The sequence below is a fragment of the Macrobrachium nipponense genome, chromosome 44, assembly GCF_015104395.2.
Source record: "Macrobrachium nipponense isolate FS-2020 chromosome 44, ASM1510439v2, whole genome shotgun sequence".
NCBI classification, from domain to species: domain Eukaryota; kingdom Metazoa; phylum Arthropoda; class Malacostraca; order Decapoda; family Palaemonidae; genus Macrobrachium; species Macrobrachium nipponense.
The window spans coordinates 46,782,607-46,808,988 of record NC_087221.1 but is presented as its reverse complement, the minus strand read 5'-3'; the positions used below and the strand labels follow the sequence as shown (position 1 = coordinate 46,808,988).

The 26,382-nt window shown below is 37.1% G+C and overlaps 1 protein-coding gene across 1 annotated transcript in view; it reads right to left on the bottom strand.

Annotated features, from left to right (window-relative positions):
* Nucleotides 1–26,382, bottom strand: part of LOC135203983 (histone-lysine N-methyltransferase SETD1B-like) — a 196,027-nt gene that overhangs the window by 2,690 nt on the left and 166,955 nt on the right. The window lies entirely within an intron of this gene.

The following is a 26,382-nucleotide window of genomic DNA, read 5'->3' as shown; positions in this document are numbered from 1 at the left end:
AAAAGGAATAAAAGGGTTGCAGGTGGGGTTCGAAGGGACGCTACAAAAGCCTTAAGTAATGCTTACAGTGCACCGCGTGTATGCTTCAAGGTGGTTGGACTAAAAAAAAAAACTTGTGATACACGACCTTTATGCAATCAACAACCCCTTTGTGGCTATTACGAGATAAAGACTGCTCCTACCAGGTCACAAAAAAAAAAAAAAAAAAAAAAAGGAAATTCCTGTAAAATCAAAATAATTTTTTCCCCATTATTTTCCATATTTTCTGAGGTCAGATGATATCACACTGACCTATAGCAAAGAAAGCTAATCGGCTTTCCATACTGTTTCCTTTAACTGGAAGTATGAGCAAGTAATTTTATGGTAATTTTATGGTTGGTGACGCACTCAAACTCATGAGGTGCTAAAATGCTACCTTGTCGTATTACCTGCGTCGTGATAATTTACCTTATCTTTCCTCGGTTAATACTGATGGACTGAATGACTTACTAATTCATTAATTACTGTTATATTTATCCTATGCTGATATTATTACCCTGATGCTTCTATCGTTATTCTATGAAGCTATATTTATCTACAATCAACATCAAAGTTGATTATCCGCCTTCAGCGTTATATAATTTCTTGTAACCCACAATAAAAATAATTAGCTTTAAACCGATAAATGTCATGAGGAATTCGATGTTTATTGCTTACAGCACGTGTTAGGAAATGGACGAAAAAAAGGGAAAAAAAAGGGACAAAAATACAGAATAAAAATACGCGGCCTTTAAATGTCTTATATGAGGGCATTTCCCTGGGAATCACCAGGTGGCTGCCAAGACAGTTTCACCCTCTAAACAACACCTGCCTGGTCGGTCAGAACGTCACTCCAACGCAAGCCGAAGGCTAAAATCTAATTGGTTGCGATCTCTTTCACCAATAACCTTCTCCAGAGGGCTATAAACATATATTTTGCGTTCGGTCGTAGGAGCGCAAGCTTCAGCCAGGCACAAAGAGCGCGCGACGCCAGAGAGATGATGCATCACGGTTGTTTCAGTGATCGTTCAGGGCAATTACAAAAGAGCCTTTCTTCTTTTAGTGCGCTCTCTGTTGGTTTCTGGAGTGTAGGACAATGAAGACTTCATTATTCGGTGTCAGTGAGTTTTTTTTTTATCGCCCGAATTATGCGACTGCCATTATGAAGTTTTTATCGCATTTCCAGTCGAATTCTCTCTCTCTCTCTCTCTCTCTCTCTCTCTCTCTCTCTCTCTGTATTTACAAGTTACAAAATCTAAGTTAGCAATTTCTTCCTATGTCCTTGGCTTATACTCGCTAATTTGTACTTAGTACGTAATGGATACGACTAATCACTACATGATTACGGGAATAAAAATGTGTAAAATAATACTGCCTCTTCATACTAATGTCATCAAAAGACCACTATGACATAGTATATGCTTGTGCGCTTTAAGGAATTGATTGAATACAGAATTTAGGTCAAAGACCAAGCACTGGGAACTATGAGGGTATTCAGCGCCTATATGGAAATTGACAGCATAAAAGATTTAAAGGTGTAAGAGGAGGAAAACCTCACAGTCGCGCTATGAATCAATTGTTAGAAGACAGTGAAAAGTAAGATGGAAGGGAGAATATGAAAGGAGGTACAGTAAAAGGAATGAAAGGGGCTGCAGCTAGGGGCCTGAAGGGACGCTGCAAAGAACCTTAAGTAATGCCTACAGTGCGCAGTATAAGGTGCACTGACGGCACTAATACCCGCCCCCTACGGGATATACATGTCTTTGCTTGTGTGCTTTAAAAGCAAGCAAGCACTACGCAAGTGCCCCTTTCCCTATAAGCACGATCTTCTTCTTTTTCTTCCACCCCAGAGGTGCACTGCCGGCACTACCCTCCCCCCTTCGGGATATACATGTCTTTGCTTGTGTGCTTTAAAAGCAAGCAATCAAGCAAGCAAGCACTACCCAAGTGCCCCTTTGTCTATAAGCACAATCTTCTTTTTCTTCCAACCCCTAAGCCACCCAGGTGAGCTAGGAAGCTCGTGTCGGAAATTACCGACCTTCCTGCACGTGGCTGTCACTTCCGGCGAGAGAGAGAGAGAGAGAGAGAGAGAGAGAGAGAGAGAGAGAGAGAGAGAGAGAGATCCCCCCTTCTACCACCCCTAAGCCCCCTTCCTTCCTTCCCCCAACTCCTTGCAAGACATTTAAAGGCTGCCGTGGATGAGTGTGTGCGTACCTGCAGCTGCCCCTAACACCTGACACCTGCCTCTTTTACACACCAGTTAACCCCATAAAGTTTAACTTTTGTAGCCCGCCCTTTTACAGCCTGGGAATCTCTTTAGAGGCTAATGAGTTTATTATTATTATTTATTATTATTATTATTATTATTATTATTATTATTATTATTATTATTTTGGAAGGAGACCCTCTTTCAAACAAGTACTATTGAAAGATATTGCTGCATCAGCTGCATTTAACTTGTAGAGAAGACTATTTGCAAGTTAAATGCAGCTGATGCAGCAATGTCTTTCAATAATACTTATTCTGGTTATTATAATAATAATAATTATTATCATTATTATTATCAGTAAGTAGATGAGCCCCATTCATATGGAAAAAGCCCTCCATAGGGGCCAATGACTGGAAATTCAAGCTTCCAAAGAATATGGTGTTTATTAAGAAACACAGGAAGAGGAAATAAGTAATTATTATTATTATTATTATTATTATTATTATTATTATTATTATTATTATATTATTATTATTATTATTATTATTATTATTATTCAGTTGGAACAAGTCCTCCATAGGGGCCATTGACTAAAATTCTAATAGAAAAATAGCAAAATATCATTCAGGCAAAAGGTCGGTCATGACGAAAAGTCGTAGGATGTGACAAAACTGAATCCCGCATTCATATTTTTACTCTTTATCTAATCGCGTCGATTGAGCCACATTAGTAGATTCTCTTCCATCCTTATCCTTGTCAAAATAGAAAGGCAGAGAGCCAATTGCTTCCCCAAATCAAGGACGGCTTAATAACGAAGTGCAAAGTAATTTTTATTGGGGATCGATTCATCTATGATGGAGGTCAAGTAGCATAAAGCAGGATCCACTTGTAGCTCTAAGTGGGTCGTGATGTAGACTAAAACTGGGATTTAAAAATTAATGTAAAGAAAAATATGTCATTAAGGATCATGAATGTAATATATAGAATTTGATCAAAATTTCTGTTAGCAAGGTTATGATGGCAGCTGCGAAAATACGTAAAATAATATAGATTTTGCGCTTTGAAGAAGCTAAATGAAAAAAAAAAAAATTATAATACAGAATTTTTCGCCAACCCTAGTTCAGGAAAGGCAGACTATCAATTTCCAGACTAACATTGAAGTAGGTCGGTTTTATTGATAAATTAATCGATTTCCAGAAATTGAAGTGAATAAATTCCAGAAATGACGACGAGAGGCGAAGACAACCGAGAATCGACAATAAACAGCTAATAAAGAATTCCGAAATCAATTCCGGTTTTCTCGCTGTTCCAAAAGTAACATCATCATCACTTAAAAAGATGAAGAGAGAGAAGAGAGAGAGAGAGAGAGAGAGAGAGAGAGAGAGAGAGAGAGAGAGAGGCGCCGACGATTGCTTCTTGCCAGATTAGTGCACCACAAAAGCTTCATCAGTAAAAAGGATTAGGAGGAGGAGGAGGAGGAGGAGGAGGAGGAAGGCTGTCACCGAGAGTAGGTTCAGCAACCTGGTTCCGGTGACTTCTTTCAAGAATCCTTCTTCTTCTTGATTACCAGCCGCCTCCTCTCGTCTCGACACCTGGTGCTTCTGCTGCAGTCGACGACGACGACGTCTGAACTTGCTTCGTTAATTGTGGCGAAGTTCTAAGTTCGTCTTCACGGTGCTCTGTCTTCGAACTTGAACTTATCGACTGTCTTCGGACTTAGATACGTCTGAACTTGAACTTATCGACTGTCTTCGGACTTAGATACGTCTGAACTTGAACTTATCGACTGTCTTCGGACTTGGATACGTCTGAACTTGAACTTATCGACTGTCTTCGGACTTACATACGTCTGAACTTGAACTTATCGATTGTCTTCCAACTTAGATATATAAGAAAAGGGTACGGTAAACTGACTTGCAAGTGATTCTTATACTTACTTTGAGCATGCGTTTGAATTTTTGAAGCCTTGAAATCCGGTGGATTGTACAAAGTCTGGAATCTCGTGTTTCCATGGATATATATATATATATATAATATATATATATATATATATATATATATATATATATATATATATATATATATATATATAAGTTTTAGGTGCCATAAGTATATATAAAAGTTTTAGGTGTTGATAACATCAATGCAATGCCGTTGATCCTGGCATTCAGTGACAATTTCTGTATTCATTACAGCTATTAATACTTTACCTAAGATATTTGACAAGGACAAGCTATACAAAGCTTCATCACGTACGAAATCACAAGATGAAATACAATAAAAGATTGTAATATAACTGCAGTGTTCAAAATTACATTTAACATTTCGTTCATAAGTCGATGCAAAAAAATGTGAAGTTCTTAAAAGAAAATATTGAATATCGTTAAGGTGATACGGACTTCCCCTGTCCGTAATTGCAAGGTCACCACGGCTCGGTAATGTTACAGTGGATGGTGATTTCATGTAACATTGACAACATCGAGAAAAATACAGCGCTTTACACAGAGGCTCGTATCGCACTTAAATTCACGTATAGTAATAATTGATAATTTACTCATGCAATTCGATTATTTTAATTTCTCGTTGATGTGGTAAGCTTACAGAGATCTATAATCGTCTCGATTAAATATTATTAAGAGACATAAGTCGCAGATTGGACTGGCAGTGACAAATAATATAGCTTAATCTTTGATTTTTATATTACGATGAGCACTGAGTATGGAGATAACGAAACACTGTAAATGAGTGAGTAGAAATGAATAATTATTATTGAATTCTAACCTCGAAAAACCCTTTAAATTTCACATTATCCAAAGGTAAACACCATAAAGCTTCGTCACATTACCCAGCGACACAAGGTCACCATTCTTCACCTCCCGTTAAAAGTGTCACGTAACGCTGCTTAACGTGACGAAGGAAAAGCTGGGATACAACACAGTCGATATTAAAACTGTACATAGATCGAGGCGCTGCTGTATTCACGATGTGAATTCTGCCGGTCGTTGTCAAGGTTATTTTCCGCTATTTTAGACATTTTCTTACATTTCTATCTATCCATTTATCAATTAATAGTTTATTTCCTTTCCAATAATTGATATATTCTTTCTGTACATCCTATTACCTTCTGTTACTTCTTTCAAATGAACACCATAATATTTCTTGGAAGCTCGTATTGCCAAGTCAGTGACCCCTTGAGGGCTGGTTCCGTATGAATAGGGTTCACCTTCTGAATAATAATAATAATAATAATAATAATAATAATAATAATAATAATAATAATAATTAATAATAATAATGACAAAACTCACGCGTTGTCAAGAAAAAAAATTAACGCCACATAAAACGACGACGACTGGTTTTCGATTCGGTCTAATTCCGACGTGACTATATTCGAAGCCATCCACATGACTAACACTGTGGTCCTGACGATCTTTTTCGACCTTATTGTGTGTATGTACGATTATATATATATATATATATATATATATATATATATATATAATATATATATATATATATATATATATATATATATATATATATATATATACATACATACATATATATGTGTATATACATAAATATATATATTTAAATATCTACCTATATATCTATCATTATCTAACTATCTATCTATCTATGTTATCTATCTATCTATATATATATATATATATATATATATATATATGATATATATATTATATATATATATAAGCATGTATGTATATAGCCTACTGTATTAAGACAATTGCAGTAAAATGAATTTTTCACATTTCACAAACGAAGCAAAACAAGACATTCGTTGTACATATTCAATTTACTATAGTCTATGCTAAAAAAGAAATCTGTACAGCTTTTCCGATGTAGTACTTACTCTTCCCATATTATATCTTCGTTTATATTTATTTAGCCTTATGCCATTGGTCAGTGGCGGGAAGATAAAGTAAGTAAGTATATTTTACGACCTCACGATTCTAATTAGACGAACTATTATGAAACACTGGCTTGATCACTTCGGTCTACTCTACATTTTAACACTGGAGACTTTTTGTACTGAACTGTTGTTCTGTAAAAACCATAAAAGCCGTGGAAAGGGAAAAGTCGAACAGAAGGCATTCGATTTCATTAATATAACGATTTTTTGAATGATAAAGAGGATTTTTTTCTTCTATTTGGTCTTGACAATTGTTTACGCAGTGTAACGCAGCCGTTGGTTGATTGATTGATTGTGAGTTATATGACACAGCCGTTGCTACGCATTCACAAGAGTTAGCTGAGAATGACTGTTTTCCTCCCTTGCCTTACTGGCCTTAAACAGAAAACACATACGAGTACATAAACTCATATACTCAATAGTTTCTTATGCAATGTTGTTAGCTACACGAGTACACACGTTTTAATGAAACAAAAGGGAAAACAAATAAACATATGAATATTGTGTCATTTCCTTGTAACCTCAGCAAAACGTATACCATGAAACTGTGGCAAAACTTGTTCTTGTTGGCGTCAATTTGCATGGTACTAATGTGAGTATTTTAGAGTAATCTTGAGCAAACTAAACATTTACCCTAAACGCCAACAAAAAGAAAAAGAAACAGACTTAACCAGCCATTACCAGCGCCTGACGAGTAGTAATGAGTCTACGCAACTGGAGGTAGACTTCATAAACCTCTTTTAGAAACCGCTTGGAAGGCGGAGACGAAGAAGAAGAGAGGGAGCATCTGAAGAAAAATCAATTAAACCTCCATTTAAGCACCGGTCACCACCACCGCCGCCGCTGCTGTGCCGGCGCGGAACAAAAGGAGAGAGAGAGAGGAGAGAGAGAGAGAGAGAGAGAGAGAGAGAAGATTCTATAATGAATTCGTCATATTGCCCTACCGGCTGCCATATACGACCGGATCATTATAAGTAGCCGCCTGGAGAATAAATGTCCTATAAACGTCTGGCTGCTTCTCTATTTTTCTCCGTTATTTTTTTTTCCTCCCTCCCTGCTCGACGCTTCGCTTGATTTATGATTGGCCGGACGCCTAATATGGATGCCTCCACTATCGCCCCAATAAAATAATTGCCTTATCGAAAAAGCAGTTAGGTCTGCAGCCATCGAAAGTGGAACTATTACTTTGTGCGTGTACGTACTCGGTCACTTCAGCGGGAGGGGATTGTTGTAGTCTTGAACCTGTTCACACAGAGAGCGCAGCGCCTCAGTGGCGTGGTTGGTATGGTGTTGGCGTCCCACCTAGGTGATCGCGGGTTCGATTCTCGGCCATTCCATTGAGTGAGAGATGTGTATTTCTGGTGATAGAAGTTCACTCTCGACGTGGTTCGGAAGTCACGTAAAGCCGTTGGTCCCGTTGCTGAATAACCACTGGTTCCATGCAACGTAAAAACCTCATGCAAACAAAAAACACGGAGAGCGCCGGTTGGGCCGCTTTCCAAGGTCCACAACAGCAATTACAGGCGCATTTTCACACATACACACATTATTATTAGCTGCTTTGTTATACCAGCGCGCCAGAAAGACAAATCATAAGGAGAATTGAAAGAATTTTGTATAAAATCAATTCCGTGAATTCTGCCAATATTATTATTATTATTATTATTATTATTATTATTATTATTATTATTATTATTATTATTATTATTATTATTATTATTATTATTATCATTTGTGGACAAATAAATTCAAATAATACGCAAACGAACCGAGATGAAATGAAAAGGTGACAAAATGTGCAAAAAGTAAAACAATAGTTCAGTTAAAAACCGGATATGAACTTTGACAATCATAAGAGTCTCTCTCTCTCTCTCTCTCTCTCTCTCTCTCTCTCTCTCTCTCTCTCTCTCTATCTCTCTCTCTCTCATACAATCACAGACACAATTTAAAAATCAAGGAACTTCAAAGTAATTCTGTACAATCAACGTATAAGGAGAAGTGCGCATAACGATTGTCAAATTATTGAAAAAAAAATTTCGCCTTTTTTCCGAGCAAAAAAAGAAAATGAAATAAAAATAAAATAAAAAACACTAAATAAACTATTATGGAGAAGGAACGCTATTCTAACGCACGGCATCTAAATATTCTACATGACTTGGGCACATTGTAGTATATAATGCAAACTGGACGTAGCATCTGAATACGAAATATTTTAGTAAGAAGAAGAAGAAGAAGAAGAAGAAGAAGAAGGAGAAGGAGGAGGAGGAGGAGGAGGAGGAGGAGAAAAAGAAGAAGAAGAAGGAAATGATAATAAGATTCGTTAGAGACCTCTCGCCCACCTTCTCCCCTCAGCTTGTACAACTCATTTCACACTGCGCTGCATTTTCCCTTTTGCTTATCAAGAACGATTAATCTGAGATTGCAAGCACTACGCCCTTCGGGATTCCTCCTCCTTGGTAAATACCGCTGGAGTGCCATAGCCAATATAACTTGTTTGCCTCACAGTCGAGAAATTGTGTATGATACTCGCCAGAATATTTTTGCGGAGGAAATGGGTCAATGATTTTAACGTTTTTTTTAAGGTTTTTCTGCATTTTACTGATTACTTGTTTCCGTAAAAGATCGAAAGAGTTTAATTTCTATTAGTTAATTAATTATTGGGTATAGAATCGAAAGAGTTTAATTTCTATTAGTAAATGAATTAGTGGATATAGAATATGCCTTATATGAATGAACGATTGCAGCATTGTTGAATGAATGAAAAGGTCTTGCAAATATGTCCTCTCAGCTTAGTGACGTCATCACTTGCAACTCTCTCTCTCTCTCTCTCTCTCTCTCTCTCTCTCTCTCTCTCTCTCTCTCTCTCTATATATATATATATATATATATATATATATATATATATATATATATATATATATATATATATACATATATACACACATACATCATACATACAGGCAGTAACTTTTTGTTTTTTCATCCAATGAAAATAAAAAACATTTTGCGGCATCTCAAATTCAATTTTTCTTGCTTGCAATGCCGTGCATGACGAAAGCTCATTATGCTCACTACTGTTACTTTCCGTTTTCAAATGATAAATAATTTCTTTTTTCTGTTTACAACTTTTCTTCTGAAAATTACAATCCTGGTGTTGAACAGCATTGGTGAGCAACCTACTTACAATCTTATTATTATTATTATTATTATTATTATTATTATTATTATTATTATTATTATTATTATTATTATTATTATTATTATTATTATTATTATTATATGATCTTTTTAATATACTTAAGCACATTATTGCTACGTGCCCCCAATTTTTTCTAGGTACAATGTGGGATATTTGATTCTACCATCGATAATTGTATTATATCTTACAATCTGTAGCTGACTGTCTTGTTCTACAACATTATAACAATATGACACGAAACCCGAAGCTTTTAAAAACACCAACTACAGAACACTCAGGCCTAAACAGTCTTCACGTAGGCAAAGTAAAAACAAAGCCACAGGACCCTACATAAGACTAACTTTTAAGTATACCAACTTCAGGACACTTAGGCCTACACAGTCCTCACGTAAGCAAAATAAAAACAAAGCTATAGGACTTTACAAGTCTAAGACATTTAGGTATCAACTTCAGAACACTTAGGCCTACACAGTCCTCACGTAAGCAAAATAAAAACAAAGTGATAGAATTCTACATCAAACCTAAGACACTATTTACGCCTAAATAGTCCTCATGCAAACAAAGGAAAAACAAAGCAATAGGATTCTACATCAAGCCTAAGACACTATTAAGTACCAACTTCAGGGCACTTAGGCCTACACAGTCCACACGTAAGCAAAATGAAAGAAAAACGATGGGCTTCTACATCAAGTCTAAGACGGTTAGGTATCAACTTCAGAACACTTAGGCCTACACAATCCTCACATAAGGAAAGGAAAAACAAAGCGATAGGATTCTACAACAAGTCTAAGACACTTAGGTATCAACTTCAGAACACTTAGGCCTACAAAGTCCTCATGTAAGCAAAATAAAAACAAAAGGGAAAGGATTCTACATCAATCAGGATGCAAGTCTTCACGAACAACAGGAAATGAGTACCAGTTCGTGCCGTAGGACTGCCAGAAATGAACAAAGGAACCAATGGGATCCTCCGGGGGGCTTCAGGACGTGCCCCCCAACCCCGGAGCCGTTTCTCCATTTTGGAGGACCACCGAAAACCAGAGGTTAAAAACTCGAGCAGACAATAAATTTAATTAATGGCCGCCTTACATTAAACGAGATGGAATCGAGATAGTGATTTCGTCCGAGGCCGGAGTCTCTCTCTCTCTCTCCTCTCTCTCTCTCTCTCTCTCTCTCTCTCCCTATCTATCAAAATTTCGGGGAGGAGAGCCAGGTCGTAATACGAGGTCCGTGTTATCCAGGTGACCTCTCAATTATACGGGGTCACGAAGACACGCCAAAAACCACCTCTCTTGTTTTTTTTTTTTTTCTAAACTTCGGCCCTCTCTCGGAGCTTACCATCCTCCAGCCATCGTTTATGCCAAAGATCAGGAATAAGGAGGAATAAGGAAGATTAGAAGGAAGCACGATGTAAGAAATAACACTTACTGGGTTTCCTGAAAGCACCAGACTTTATGTTGGTTGCCGCCATTTGCACTAGACAGGATTTAGTACTTAACCCTTTACAAACGTGTAACTTTATTAGCCCATACCGTCAAGCGAAATGCGTGTCGTCCATACTAGACTACATACAAACGGGTGCAGTACACACGCGCGCTTGTGTACACACACACATACAAATTGTATTATAAGTCTTAACACAAATGTCCTATCTGTGCAGTTCCTCCTTTATAGAACCAGTTTGTTTACCTCCATGCATGCATGTATATACATACATACATACATACATACATACATACATAAATACATACATACATACACACTCACAATGTATATATATGTATATATATATATATAATATATATATATATATATATATGTATATATATATATATATATATATATATATATATATGTCACTTTTTTGCAAGATACATTTGTCACCACAAAGCCTAAGATTCCAAATCAGAGAACATGAAGAAATTCTGGTGTTCGTAGCAATCCGCCCTGATAAATAAAACTATTCTGAAATATCCTTATGAAGTGTGTTATCTTCAATTAATATATAAGCTGAGATTACTTATACCTCAATAAGTCAGATAGGTAAGCAGGCAAGTTTATTGACGTGGGTCTATAGAGCTCTCGGAGGTGGAACTAATTCAACAACGAAGGCCAAATTATACCTATGCAAAGTTTATCCTTTTACTCAGTTCGCGGATATGGCACCTGTCTTCTTCACTGGAGCGGAAAAATAACGTAAGAAATATAGTTTGTTTACAATCATATGATCTGTTTTGAATTCTTCGTTTCATTTCTCAGCAGGTCAGTCCAGACACAATCCATCATTGCTATTTAAATCTATAAGCGTTCCTTATACCTCGTATTTACCAGGACAATCAAATATTTGACCTCGCTACACACATCAAGCTTTCTGGCAATGTAGCGGGAGTCTTTTTTTTTATATATATATATATATATATAATTTTATTATTCATGTCCTAATACACCTTATCTACACCTGGAACTGCTCGTAATTTCCTCCAGGTTCTAGCCCCCGCGACCTCCGCCAGTCGCACGGTACGCGGACTCGTTTTGCCTTTTGTATGCAAATGAGATCAAATCTGTCAAAGTGAGTCATCAGGGCCAATTAATTAAGGAGGAATCCGAAACACGTCCCATTAAGGGAAGCAACGGGGCATTCATAAAACGCTAAGGAAACCGAGTCTTCAACTCCTTCAGGAGTCGAAGTGTTTTGTTTTTCGTCTACTGTGACAATACGCTGCTACGCAATAAGTTGTAAAGAATTCCCTGGTTTTCTGTTTTCTTCTTGTTATGTTTAATAGGATCGTCATGTAGAGCAGTTTCACTCTAAAACTATAATTTTGTACTTTATATATTTTTTTTTCTAGAAAGTTATCTCTTGTCTCTGTATTTCCCATTACCTTGCGTTACTTCTATCTAATGAATACCGAAATACCGAATTCTTTTGAAGATTGAATTTCAAGCCAGTGGCCCCTTTGGTGGACTTGCTCCATATGAATATGGTTCATCTTCTGAATAATAATCATAACAATAGATGCTGAAGTAGCTCCAAAACTCATGCGGAAGAGTGCGCTCCTAGAAACAGCGCACATGGTAAGAAAAGTATTAAATATTAAGAAAAATAATCCTTATATTTTTTTTATTCTAGAATCTTTACTAACCCTCCGAAAAAACCGAGTTTGTGTTAAATATATAAAAAAGAACATAATCTATATTTTTTCTTAATCTAGAATCTTTTTAACGCTCCAAATAAAAAAAAAGAAAGGGAATTTGTGTTAAATAAAGAAAAAAACCCAACTTTTACCCCTCCATGTTTTACTAAGCTTACTTAACACCGAATTTACTTCTTCCCTTTCGTATTCAGTGCCTCAACTCTGCACCTCCCGATTATATCTGCTGTGTCCTTATTAAGTAATCGGCTATCTTGATTACATCCATCATCATAGCTGATGCAAGGCCGTGCCGATAGGTGTAAGCTTCACGTGTGGTTGGCTTTTATACCTTTTATTTCAATTTCTGTCTCTATAGCAAATATTTTTTGAGCTTAGTACTAGCTACATTGAATTTTTCATCATTTTATTGCCCTTCTTTCTCGTAAGAAGTTCGTCTTTGAAAATACACGATCCATCGAATGTATGGCTATGTATACTCGCATGAAACTCGAGCCATTCAGAGTTTCGCTGTTAAGGACAATATAACTTATACTAGTTTTTATTTCTATATGGGGCTTAAAATTTTTTTTATGGTAAATATGGACCTTAACCGATGACAACGCTGGCAAACTTTGAAAATATTCTTTCTTGAGGCTTAGGATTGAAAAACTGAACGTTTGAGAGAGACTGTACCAAAATCGGTCACTGTTACCTTAGATTAGGAGATTTCTTATTCACGAGGAAAATTTTCGTTTTAAGTAAAATGGGGCAATGAAGGAAGACATTAAAATGGGAAACAAGATATTTTACAATGGTTAACAAGATATTGTTTCTAGTAAAACTGGGCTAAGAAGGAATGTGTCAAAAATGGAAACAAGTTATTTTGAAAGGTCAAACAAGGGAGTATTTCGCAAGAGAAAATGTTTTGTTTTAAGTAAGAATGGCCTAAGGAGGGAGATGTTAAACTTGACAAAAAAAAATATTTGGAAAGAACGAAAAAGGGAGGGAGTATTTCGCAAGATAAAATTCCGTTTCATGTAAAAATGGCCCCAGGAGGAAGATGAATGTTTTAATTGAAAACAAGATATTTTGACAAGGCAGAAAAGAACACATTCCACGATTATTTTTTCAAATTGAAAACAAAAAACCATTTGGAAAGTGTAGAAAAGGAAGTATTTCACAAGAAAAAATGTATATATATATATATATATATATATATACACATATACGTATATATATATATATATATATATATAGATATATATATATATATATATATATATATATATATATATGCTTAAAAAATCACAGTAGATGCACGTGACTTCATAAATAAGCGAATACCACGGGAAATGATAGACAGGAATCCAAGCGCTTTTGTTCTTTATTCAGACATCGTCAAGGAGCTCCTTGACGATGTCTGAATAAAGACGAAAGCGCTTGGATTCCATGTCTATCATTTCCCGTGGTATTCGCTTATATATATATATATATATATATATATATATATATATATATTATATATATATATATATATATATATACACACACACACATATATATGTATATATATATATATATATATATATATATATATATATATATATATATATATATATATGTGTGTGTGTGTGTGTGTGTGTGTGTGTGTGTGTGTGTATGTATATGCCACCCATCCAGGACATCATAATCGCATTCATCATTGTATCCCTTCCCTGAGGAATGGAAAATGTCCGATTTACATTTCGGTCTTGATAAATTGAGAAATGGACGCTTCACGTGTTCCAGAAAGCAGAAATCAAGGGGAAGACCGTCTTCGAGTTCCTGTATACTCTGTTATAAATTTCAATCTATTTATTTACTTATTCATTTATTTTTTTTAATAACAGAGATCTTTTCTGTCTTTTTTTCCTGTTAGCTTCTGCTACTTCTTCCTAATGAAAGTCGTATTCTTTGGAAGCTTGAATTTCACGTCTATGGCCCCATGTGGTGGTGGGCTTGTTCCATATGAATGGGTTTCATCTTCTGGATAATAATAATAATAATAATAATAATAATAACTAATAATAATAATAATAATAATAATAATAATAATAATAATAATACTTATATTACTAATCCTGATACCGGACAAACGTTCCAATCATTCCACTCGGTTTCAGAGCCACTGGAGAGAATCAAAATCTCGAGGAGAGAGAGAACTTTCGGGCAATTTACTAAATATACCGAAGCGTGCCCGGCCCGCAAATTAAAAACTGTATTTCATAAACGCTCAACAACGTCCCGGAAAACTAATAAATCACCCTCGCCTCACTGAGAAATTTTCCCGAATAGATTTTCACCGCCGACTTTCAAACTCCATCATCATGAGAATCATTATGACGGTCGTCGTCTTCGTCATCATCATCATCTCCAAGCGCCCCACCCCCTACACCACCCGACGAGTTCGATGCTTGTACGACGCTCGGCGAGACCAGGGAAATTCATTTTACCTTCGGTTTTAATATATTCATTACCATAGGTACGCGAGCGAGGTAGGACAACCGTGGGCGGGGGTACGGGTAATCGGGTAGTCTCATTGTCTCTCCTGATTGGCTGTCTTGCTCATTACCGGACAGCATGATTGGTCGGTTACGCTCGGGCCAAAATTCGGGTTTTTGGAGGAACAAAGATTAAACAGAGGAATTTTACGTCAGGTGAAATATTCGGGATATTGTTAAATCATCATCAATATTTCCTGGTGGTCTCTTTGAGACCTGATCATGACGAGAAGGGAAGACATGCCCTGTGTAGTGTAAACAAGCTGGGTATTTAGTGACCATGACGGATGTCCTACCATGTTAGGGTCATAATATATTGAGATTCGAAATAAGCGGATGTTTTAATCTTCTTCGGCCTAGTGCAGCTCAGCTCTTAGACCAAAACCGTGAATATTCCTAAGCCAAACCCGTCTACATATCGGCCTAGTGCAGCTCAGCTCTTAGACCAAACCCTTGCGTCTAAGCCAAACCCGTCTACATATCGGCCTAGTGCAGCTCAGCTCTTAGACCAAACCCTTGCGTCTAAGCCAAACCCGTCTACATATCGGCCTAGTGCAGCTCAGCTCTTAGACCAAACCCTTGCGTCTAAGCCAAACCCGTCTACATATCGGCCTAGTGCAGCTCAGCTCTTAGACCAAACCCTTGCGTCTAAGCCAAACCCGTCTACATATCGGCCTAGAGCAGCTCAACTCCTGGCCCAAAACCACAAGAAGACAGGAGATGCAGACGGAAAAAAAAAAAACTCTCTGTTCACTCCTTTCTCTAGTCGTTCACGCCTCCCTACCGCTCATTTATCTACTGCGCGTATTCGCAAGCCGTTCGATTGTATCTCCTAAATTTATACAAGGGACTAGACTGGAGCATTTGAACGGCGGTCGACGCTAATACAAACATTGCCGTTAAGAGGATTAAGATATCACCGCAAAGCCGCATGACCCTGTCTCCATATGGGAGAGAGGTATCTTCCAAGATAAAAGAAACCCTCTTTTTAATTCCTCGGGGCCTTCCTTACAAACACCTCCATATCTGGGCTCTCTCTCTCTCTCTCTCTCTCTCTCTCTCTCTCTCTCTCTCTCTCTCTTTCGAAACCGGTTCCTCTTTCAGTTCGAATTTGTAGCCGAGAGATGACGCGGATTTCCCTCCTATAGTTGGGAGTAATCATTTGACATACTTCCAGATAACTAAATGGAGAGAGAGAGAGAGAGAGAGAGAGAGAGAGAGAGAGAGAGAGAGAGAGAGTGAGGGGGTGGGGGGAGGGGGTGAAGGGGGACTAATAATTATCGTTACCAATGATACGTCCGCATCGAAGCAGTGATTAGGTAATTGGCGTTCGGCTGGAAGTTAAGAGATACGGACGTAAGACGGTGAAAATACCGCGCTCTTTTGTTTTATCTCTCTATATCACCCGCGCCGGAAAGATGGGCGAAATAGTACTGTAGAATATTCCTTTTAAGAGAACTATTTCAAATCAAACAGATGGGCGATCGTCCTCTGCGTCTCACGTAAAAGGGAATCCATTGTAATAAAGGAATTAGCGCGGGTTGACCTCATCAGCGGGAGAGATCTGTGACAAGAGAGCATCGCGGTCGTGACGTGGATCCCCTATTCCCGCTCTCCAAACCCTCTGATTACTGGATCGAAACCTGATACCCGCGCGATCGTATCCCCGTTTTTTATTTCCCACCTCCCGAGCCTATTGTTTTCTCCGTTTCTTCGACGTCTGTTAGCCTTGTTAGGGGAACTTTTTACTTTTTTTTCCGACGGGCAATACACGCGAGTTTAGGCGAATGGATATTGGATGTATAAATCGCGGATGGACGAACCTTTCTCCCTGAGCAATGGAGCCACAACAGCTGATGATTGAGGCATTTCTGTCTTTCCGCGAGATGTTTTACATCCGTCCTTGCTTTTAAAAAAAAGCTCTCTTTCTCTCCCTCTGACGACCGTCCGATTTGCCGTAAAGCTTATCGGGACCTGTAGTTAACGTCAATAGCCGCGATATCTCTTTGGCAAATCTCCTGAGGGCTGCCATTAATTCATTCCTCAACCCTTCATCAGGAGTCTTCCGTTATCTCCAGCATTAGCTTCTGAAGGACCGATAAACTAATAGTGGGAATGATACTGGGGTCGTTGCATGCCTGCCGTCGTAATGAGAGAGAGAGAGAGAGAGAGAGAGAGAGAGAGAGAGAGAGAGAGAGAGATGCCCTATTAGTCTACAGGACCCATTAGATAATTATCAATCAAACTATTCGTATTTTTAAGAACTACCACAAGAGTGATTTATCTATTTTCTTATTACAATATGAGAGAGAGAGAGAGAGAGAGAGGTCAAGTTGTCCAAACAATATCTAAATGGAAGAATTATCTCGAGGTGATTGACTTATCTAATTTTTAGGACATGTAAAAATCACACCAACGAGCCACTAAACATAAGTAACAGAACGTTCGTTCTAAGTTGCAATCATGGGGTATATAATTATTGCAATAAAGGATATTTCTTAGACATTGACCCCCAAGAAATATTAGTCCTAGATAACCTACCCTGAAAACCCATGGGGGTCACTATGTAGGAAAAATCGGCAGCAAATAAATAACTGAAGGGTATGTTGTGATGCAAAGACGATAAACGTATAAAATTCTAAATAAATTTAACCCTAAAACTTAAGCATTTTAGAGGAGGCAACCAAACATCAGTTCACAATTCTGTCAACTTAGACGACGACCTTGATCTACGCCAAGATGGAGAAGTGTTATAACGCATGCGTTTCACATTCATCTAGCTTAAAGGACTAGAGCAGAATAAATCAGACTCTCCTACGTGGGAAGATCTAGCACTTAGGCAAAATTGCAGTGGCTAGAAAGTTCGAAACCTTGTCAGTAATCCTTGTGTTACTGGTCTTATAAATAACTTGGGTATTGGTGTCTCCCCTTGAGGGAAGCCCCCTTCCTTTAACGCAGTCGCCGAGTTGGACCTGTTGGACAAGGATCGACTGTACCCTGTCTTGTCCTCCTTCTATGTGACTGTATTAATTTAACTGTCCTTAGTGTAACTCTGTGTGATTGTATCAATATACTTGTCCTTGGTGTAACTCGTGGAATTATGTGGGATCCACACAGAGGTTCCTCAAGGCATACATTGACAATCACAGTGGTCACGCATCTGGAAATAGTAGCAAACTCACGAACCCGGCACGTTCTAGCATAAGGTATCGTTTAAAAATATGCAATATGTGAAATGAAACAAGTGTCGAATGGCATTTGGGTACATATGACGACTGCATTGGCGGAGGTTTGGGCCGTATCGTTAACTTTTTTTGTTTTACTTGTAACTATATATGTAGTCTTTGTCCTTAAATTGGTTAAAATAGAGTGTTTGTAGTTGCTGGTATCGAAGCTGATTGTAAAACTACCGCACAAAGCAAGACAGATGTCCTTGTCGTCCAAACTGACAGACGATTCAAGAAGTTCTCCGCCTCATCCAGTTATCTGTTTGCATCTGAGCACGGTGGAGAGAAACCAAAGGTCCTTCAAACATCCTCAGGATCCTACGATCCTTTGATGTTTCGGCATCTCCAACGTTAGCATCGACAATGCGATTAAACTCTTCCGACGTCTCGCAGAATCCTTCCGAAATTAGGACGGCGATCTAGACCGGGTAGGGCAGGGCCCTGGGGGGGGGGGGGGGGGGGGGGGGGTGGTCCCTATTAAGGGAAAACCTCCCAATAAAGACGTCCCGTGGGAGCGTTTGAAGTCCGCTACAAATGTTCCCAGAAGTTTTCTCGCTGGCGATAAGATTTATCGTTTCCAGAGCATGCTATTTTCTCCCGCGACGACCCGTTCCTTCCAGACCCAGACGTCTTTCTTCCAGATTCCAGGGACGCCATCGCCGAATCGTAAACCAGGGGGGGATGCTCCGGCCAGCGAGATGAAGAATGTCACCCACTGGGGCCTTCGGAGTCTTATGACTTCGACAACCACGCTCATTACTAACTTCTAACCACTCCAGGTTCGCGAGAGCAACTGGAAACAGAAGAAAACGAGTCTTTGCGCAATTGCAATTCGATAGACGCAGCCCGTTAATGTAATGAATATATATATATATATGTATATATATATATTACAAAATAACAAAACAAATGATAGGGATCCATATTTTTAGAAATGCAAATATAAGCATTCCTCTTTGAATGATGTATCTGAAACCTGACCTACAAACGCAAACAAAAACAGTGTATATGTATATATATATAGTATATATGATTATTATATATATATATATAGATTATATATAATATATATATATATATATATATCTATAATATATATATATATATATATATAGATATATAAGAGCTTTATGTATGAAAAGACTTTCTCGCATCATTAAAAATAAATCATCTCTGACGTATTAGGTTCCCCTTCAGCAACATTGTTATGCAAAGGAGAAAAATCATATGCAAACATCGTAAAACGGAAATATGCCTTTATAGTATCGCCGGTATCGCAAACCACCACGATACCAGAGTATCGCTCGCTTTTGTCGACCCGACTACTCAAGTAATGAAAACCTGTCATGATAGAATGGAATTTTTAACCGAGTTATACGAGAGAAAAAGAAATAATTATTTATAGAAAAACACATCAAACGATCAACCTCGGGCTGTGGTATCCAAATCATTTGTGGTTGGAAAACGAGTTTTCGATCTCGTGGACTATTTATTTTTTTTCTTCCCTTTTTTTAGTGGTGATTCTTCGTGCTTATTCAAATGCTCTAATTATAGGTCCCTCGTTTCCGCCAAGCATAATGCTTGGAAAATATCACACAGGGAGAGAGAGAGAGAAAGAAGAAGAGGAAGAAGAGACGAGGAGAGAGAGAGAGAGAGAGAGATAAAGCTGATTAGTCTTGCACAACCAACTTCCAGTATGCGGTGAGGTGCCACAAGGTAGCATCATGTCACCTTTGCTGTTTATCTTTCTTAATGAATTTGTCATAAAAAAAAGTTTGTAAATGGGGGAGAAACTTAGATTGGAGTAACGACAGAAAGCTGACAACAGAATACGTACTTGGATGATCTGTATGTATCAGAAGTCATCTCTGCAATATCAGTGAAGATGCAGTTATTAGAAATCCCACGACGCATCATTATGGTAAGTCACGGAAGAAGGCCATTTGCCATTTCGTTAAACAAATGCCTGTGTGTTAGCGGACAAACTCCTCGGAAGATTCAAGCTTTTTACAGCACTGCCGAAGACACCCCTCCCACGCCCCCCCACCCACCCACCAACATACTAGAAGACATCTCCCACCCGCCCCCAACCAGCCATCCTTCCTCCCCCCGCAACCAAACTGCCACACTCCAAAGTAACGAAAATGATTTTTACCTCGGCAGAATGGAACCCTGTCCAGTGCGTGTCCAAGGACGCCTTATTCAGGACTGAGCCACTCCAGGAAGAGATCAGTAAAGACGCGGTCTAAGGAGATCAGTAAAGACTAAAAGAGTTGTATGAGTAGCCTGATAAGCGCCACCAAACAGGGTCTGAACTGTGTTTGAGCAGGGCGCCTCAAACTTATGAATATGCGCGAACACACTGATACCTTCTCGCGGGCCCTACAAAAGCACCGAGGACCTTCCAAAAGCACCAGAGTCTACAAGACGGGACGTGCTTGCGCTCGCCCGAACGCCATGACAAACATATCGATGGCAGAGCCGTTTGCGAGCTGCGCACTCTGCAGCCGTTGGTGTCAAGTGTTAGACTGGGGCATCTGTTTGCTTGCTTGGGGCTTTGCTCTTGGTAAAACAAAAGGGAGTGCGTACCACGAATCTTCTCCTCCTTGCTAACAGAGAGAGAGAGAGAGTGTGTGAAGATAGAAAGAGAGAAAGAGAGGTCAGAGAGAATGAGAAGACAGAGAGAAAGAGAGGTCAGAGAGAAAGAGAAGACAGAGAGAGAGAGAGAGAGAAAGAGAAGACAGAGAGAATGAAAAAAAACAGAGAAAATGAGAAAACAGAGAGAAAGAGAGGATAGAGAGTGAGAAAACAGAGAGAATGAGAAGACAGAGAGAGAGAAAAAGAAAACAAAGAGAATGAGAAGACAGATAGAATGAGAGGACAGGTTAGAAAGAGAAGACAGAGAGGAAGAGAAGAGAGACAGAAAGAGAAGACAAGAGAGAAAGAGATGACAGAGAATGAGACGACAGGGAGAAAGGGAAAACAGAGAGCAGGAGAAGACAGAGAATGAGAAGACAGAGCGAATGATGAGAGAGTATGAGAAGACAGAGAGAAAGAGAAAACAGAGAGAAAGAGAGGACAGAGAGAAAGAGAAGACGAGAGAGAAAGAGAAAACAGAGAGAATGAGAAGACAGAGAGAAAGAGAAGAAAGAAAGAATGAGAAGACAAGAGAGAATGAGAGGTCAGATAAAAATTCGCCACCGAGTTGATAATCGCTCGTTTTTTGCATCAGTCCAAAAACATACTATAGTACTGAATCAAGTAGCTGATAGTTCTTATGTTAATTGTTTGAGTTAGGAAAAATTGAGCAATATTTTTCAGGCATAAAAATAACCCTGAAGTTGATTTTGTGGATCAAAACCGTTTTATATATGATTAAATTATGGTTTCGAAAGATTCCTTACTATTTCAGTCCCATTTAGGGCCAGAAAAAAACTGTAGTTCTGTATATTACAGATTCGTTGCTTTTCCCACTCATATAGGGCAAAATAAATAAGACTGTAAGACAGTAATTCAATATATTACAGATCCGCATATTACCTAACATTTAGAAAGACAAAGGTAACCGTTATTCCATGACCTTGAACCCCTTGGACGACCGGTCAGTGAAAACAAGACCACTTGAACGAGGAACCTTTGTGAGTCGTGCAATAAACGAGCATTCCTGCCATGACTGTCATCCTCTCAAACTTTAGATGAAGGACTGCATAGGTAACTATTGTATGGGTAACTATTGCATGTGAAACTATTGTATGGGTACCTATTGCATGGGGAACTACTGCATGGGTAACTATTGAATGGGTAACCATTGTATGGGTAACTATTGTATGGGTAATACTGCATGGGTAACTATTGTATGAGAAACTATTGTATGGGAAACTATTGTATGGGTAATACTGGATGGGTAACTATTGCATGGAAAACTACTGCATGGGTAACTATTGCATGGGGAACTACTGCATGAGTAACTATTGTATGGGTAACTACCGCATGGGTAACTATTGTATGGGTAACTATTGTATGGGTAACTATTGCATGGGAAACTATTGTATGGGTAACTATTGAATGGGTAACTACTGCATGGGTAACTATTGTATGGGTAACTATTGTATGGGAAAATACTGCATGGGTAACTATTGAATGGGTAACTATTGCATGGAAAACTACTGCATGGGTAACTATTGCATGGGGAACTACTGCATGGGTAACTATTGTATGGGTAACTATTGTATGGGAAACTACTGCATGGGTAACTATTGTATGGGTAATTATTGCAGGGGAACTATTGTATGGGTAACTATTGTATGGGAAACTACTGCATGGGTAACTATTGCATGGGAAACTACTGCATGGGTAACTATTGTATGGGTAACTACTGTATGGGTAACCACTGTATCATATGAAACCTCCCCTCACGTAGATGATATCCTATGGCATGTTGATGCCATACGTATTGGAAGTAATCAACGCGCAACCACATGCCCAACAGAGACAAATTCCAGGCTCACCAAGGGATCGAACCCAGGTCTCTTTCGACTTCAAGGCAGAGGCGCTACCCACTGACCCACAAAGACTAATGGTAGCGCTCTGGCCTTTCGACTGAAAGACAAGAGTTCGAACCGGCTGTGAGTCCTAAATTGACTTATGTTGTACATGTGATTGTGTTGATTATTTCATATATATATATATATATATATATATATATATATACTATATATATATATATATATATATATATATATATATATAATACAGCTGGGATTCGTTCAAAACATAAGCCTAAAAGTTGGGCTGAGGTCGTGATGATTAAATTATATATATATATATATATATATATATATATATATATATATATATATATATATATATATATATATATATATATATATATATATATATAATTTAATCATCGCGACCTCAGCCCAACTTTTAGGCTTATGTTTTGAACGAATCCCAGCTGTATTCCTCTCCACACTTACCTGTCAGGTGTGTAAAAGCCCACCTGCTCCCAGTTCCTAAGGCAGTGAGGTCAGGCTAGTAATTAACACGTTTCTCCTACAAAAAAAAAAATGACCCCAACTATTTTATTCAGACGGCTTTGTCGCAATATTTTTGGGCTATCACCCAACGCGCTTTGACAAGCAATGGACCAAGTCAGGTAAATATAGTTTGTAAAAGTAATGTGTTTTTAAATGGACACGTCCATGCATAATGAAATGAGTTCAAGTTATTTATACCGTTTTATGTTTGTGTATATATCGTTTGACATTTATACTTAAAATCGCTCATTTTTTTCTTTGAATAGCAAAGATATACAACGTAAGACAATTTTTCTGGTATTTTCAGGCATTTTCTTCTAAACAGAACATATACCATAAAATCCTTTGGTATAGTAACCTATTATTAGCAATGTATTTATGATAAAATTTCCAACAGATAATTTGAATTTTCTTTAGTTCCCCCCCCCCGCTCTCTCTCTCTCTCTCTCTCTCTCTCTCTCTCTCTCCCCTCGGATAGACTGAAGTCTTTAGAGACATCTTAATTCTTGTAACTCCTTGTAACTCACTCTCGCTCTCTCTCTGTCTCTCTTCTCTCTTCTCTCTCTCTCTCTCTCTCTCTCTCTGTATGTGTACGTCTGTTTAGGGTCTCTCTCTCTCTCTCTCTCTCTCTCTCTCTCTCTCAGACGCTGCTTAGATCTCACCAAACTGTGTTTCGCGTCTAACCCCATTATTTTTCTCTGCCTCTCCAAAAGCGCTGGTCGGCGAAGAATCTCCTCTCCCGAGAAATAGTATATCGCTGAAGTCAAGATATCTTGGCGGCATTGTAGATGGGGCCGATACCATGACTCGCCTGGAGAGAATGCCAATGAGAAAATCGCATTTACTTTCATTGGTCGCATTCCGCAATTACGGTTCCTGCTTTTGAGGCTTTTTGATTCGGGCGAAGAATTCTTATTAAAAGTCTTGCCGGTGGTGGCTTCGGCTTCTTCATGGACTTTTGGTATAGATATATTATATAGCTTTTATTTCTTTTGTCAACCATTTAACTTTAATTCTAATTAGTCCCATGGTCTCGAAATGACCATTTCAGTTGAGAGTTAACTTACGATATAATATACGTATATGTATATATATATATATATATATATATATATATATATAATATATATATAGTATATATATATATATATATATATATATATATATATATATATATATATATATATATATATATATATATTTATGTATGTATATATATATGTATATATATAGTATATATATACTGTATGTATATATATATATGTATGTATATATATATATATATATATATATATATATATATATATACTATATATATATATATATATAATATATATATATATATATATATATATATATATATATACATACATATATATATATATATATATATATATATATATATATATATATATATATATATATATATATATATATTATATATACTCCACCATTTAACTCGTTTCAAGAAAAAATTGGTTAGAATAATGAATAAATAAAGTGACCTATTTACTGAAAATATTGCGTTAAAATTTTTCACAAAATGTGATACGCTATTTTTTGTTTTTGAAATATATAGAATATATATATATTATTATATATATATATATATAAAATTATATGTATTTATAATATATTTATATAATATATTATATATTATTTATATATATTTATATTATATATATATATATTTATATATTTAATATATATATTTATATAATATATATATATAATATATATATATATATATATATATATATAGATTATATATATATATATATAGTATATATATATATATATATATATATATATATATATATATATATATATATAATATATATCTAGGGGGGGGATAATATATATATATATATATATATATATATATACACGTATATATACTATACCATATATATATAATGCCACCATTTAAGTTATCTCAATAAAAAATGGGTTAGAATAATTGACATAGAAAGTGACCTATTTACTAACATTATTGGGTTCAAATTTGTCGCAAAATGTGATACGCTATTTTGCTTGTTAGTCGGGACTCAGGCGTCTTAATTATATAATTGCTTCATTATTGCCTTTTAAATTATGTAATTACCCTCATTACTGCCTCTCAATTCTATATGCTCGCTTTCACTCGTGCTTTTTATGTGACCTGTCGTTTTTAATTTTTTTGGGCCATAATCCAAGAAAAAGTGTTTTATATATTGTATATAAATATATTTCAAACAATATTATCATTGTAAGATTCATGCACTCAGGAAAAAGGCTTTATAAAGTGTTTATTAAACAGTTACTTATGAAGATATCAGATTGTTATTTATTGGGAGGTGAATAAACATTCTTCTTGGAAATATTTGAGAAAAAAAAGAAAGAAAGCAAATATCTTACGCTTAACTTAAGGGCGATTCAATTTCATCTATTTGTTAAGCCTTATTATTCATGAAAACCTCTGGAATATATAAAAAAAAGTCACGTGAAACGACCTCAGGGTCATTATGGACAATTTCTAAGTATAAAGGTCTTATAGTATGTTGACTATGATATCGGTTTGGTCCTATTTCCTTTGGTTCGCGGAGTTCCAGGTCATTCTTCCAAGCAAAGACCTGGAAAGATATAAAGCAAAAAGACCTGGAAAAACGTTCTAAGGTCGAGGTCCTATTTCCTTCGGTTCGCGTAGTTCCAGGCCATTCGTTCAAGAGCAAAGACCTGGAAAAAAATAAAGCAAAAAGACCTGGTAAAAGGTTCTAAGATCGAGGTCCTATTCCCTTCGGTTTGCGTAGTACCAGGTCATTCTTCCAAAAGCAAAGACCTGGAAAAAGGTTCTAAGATCGAGGTCCTATTCCCTTCTGGAAAAATGTTCTAAGGTCGAGGTCTTATTCCCTTCGGTTCGCGTAATTCCAGGTCATTCTTCCAAAAGCAAAGACCTGGAAAGATATAAAGCAAAAAGACCTGGAAAAAGGTTCTAAGATCAAGGTCCTATTCCCTTCGGTTCGCGTAGTTCCAGGTCATTCTTCCAAAAGCATAGTTCCAGGTCATTCTTCCAAAAGCAAAGACCTGGAAAGATTTAAAGCAA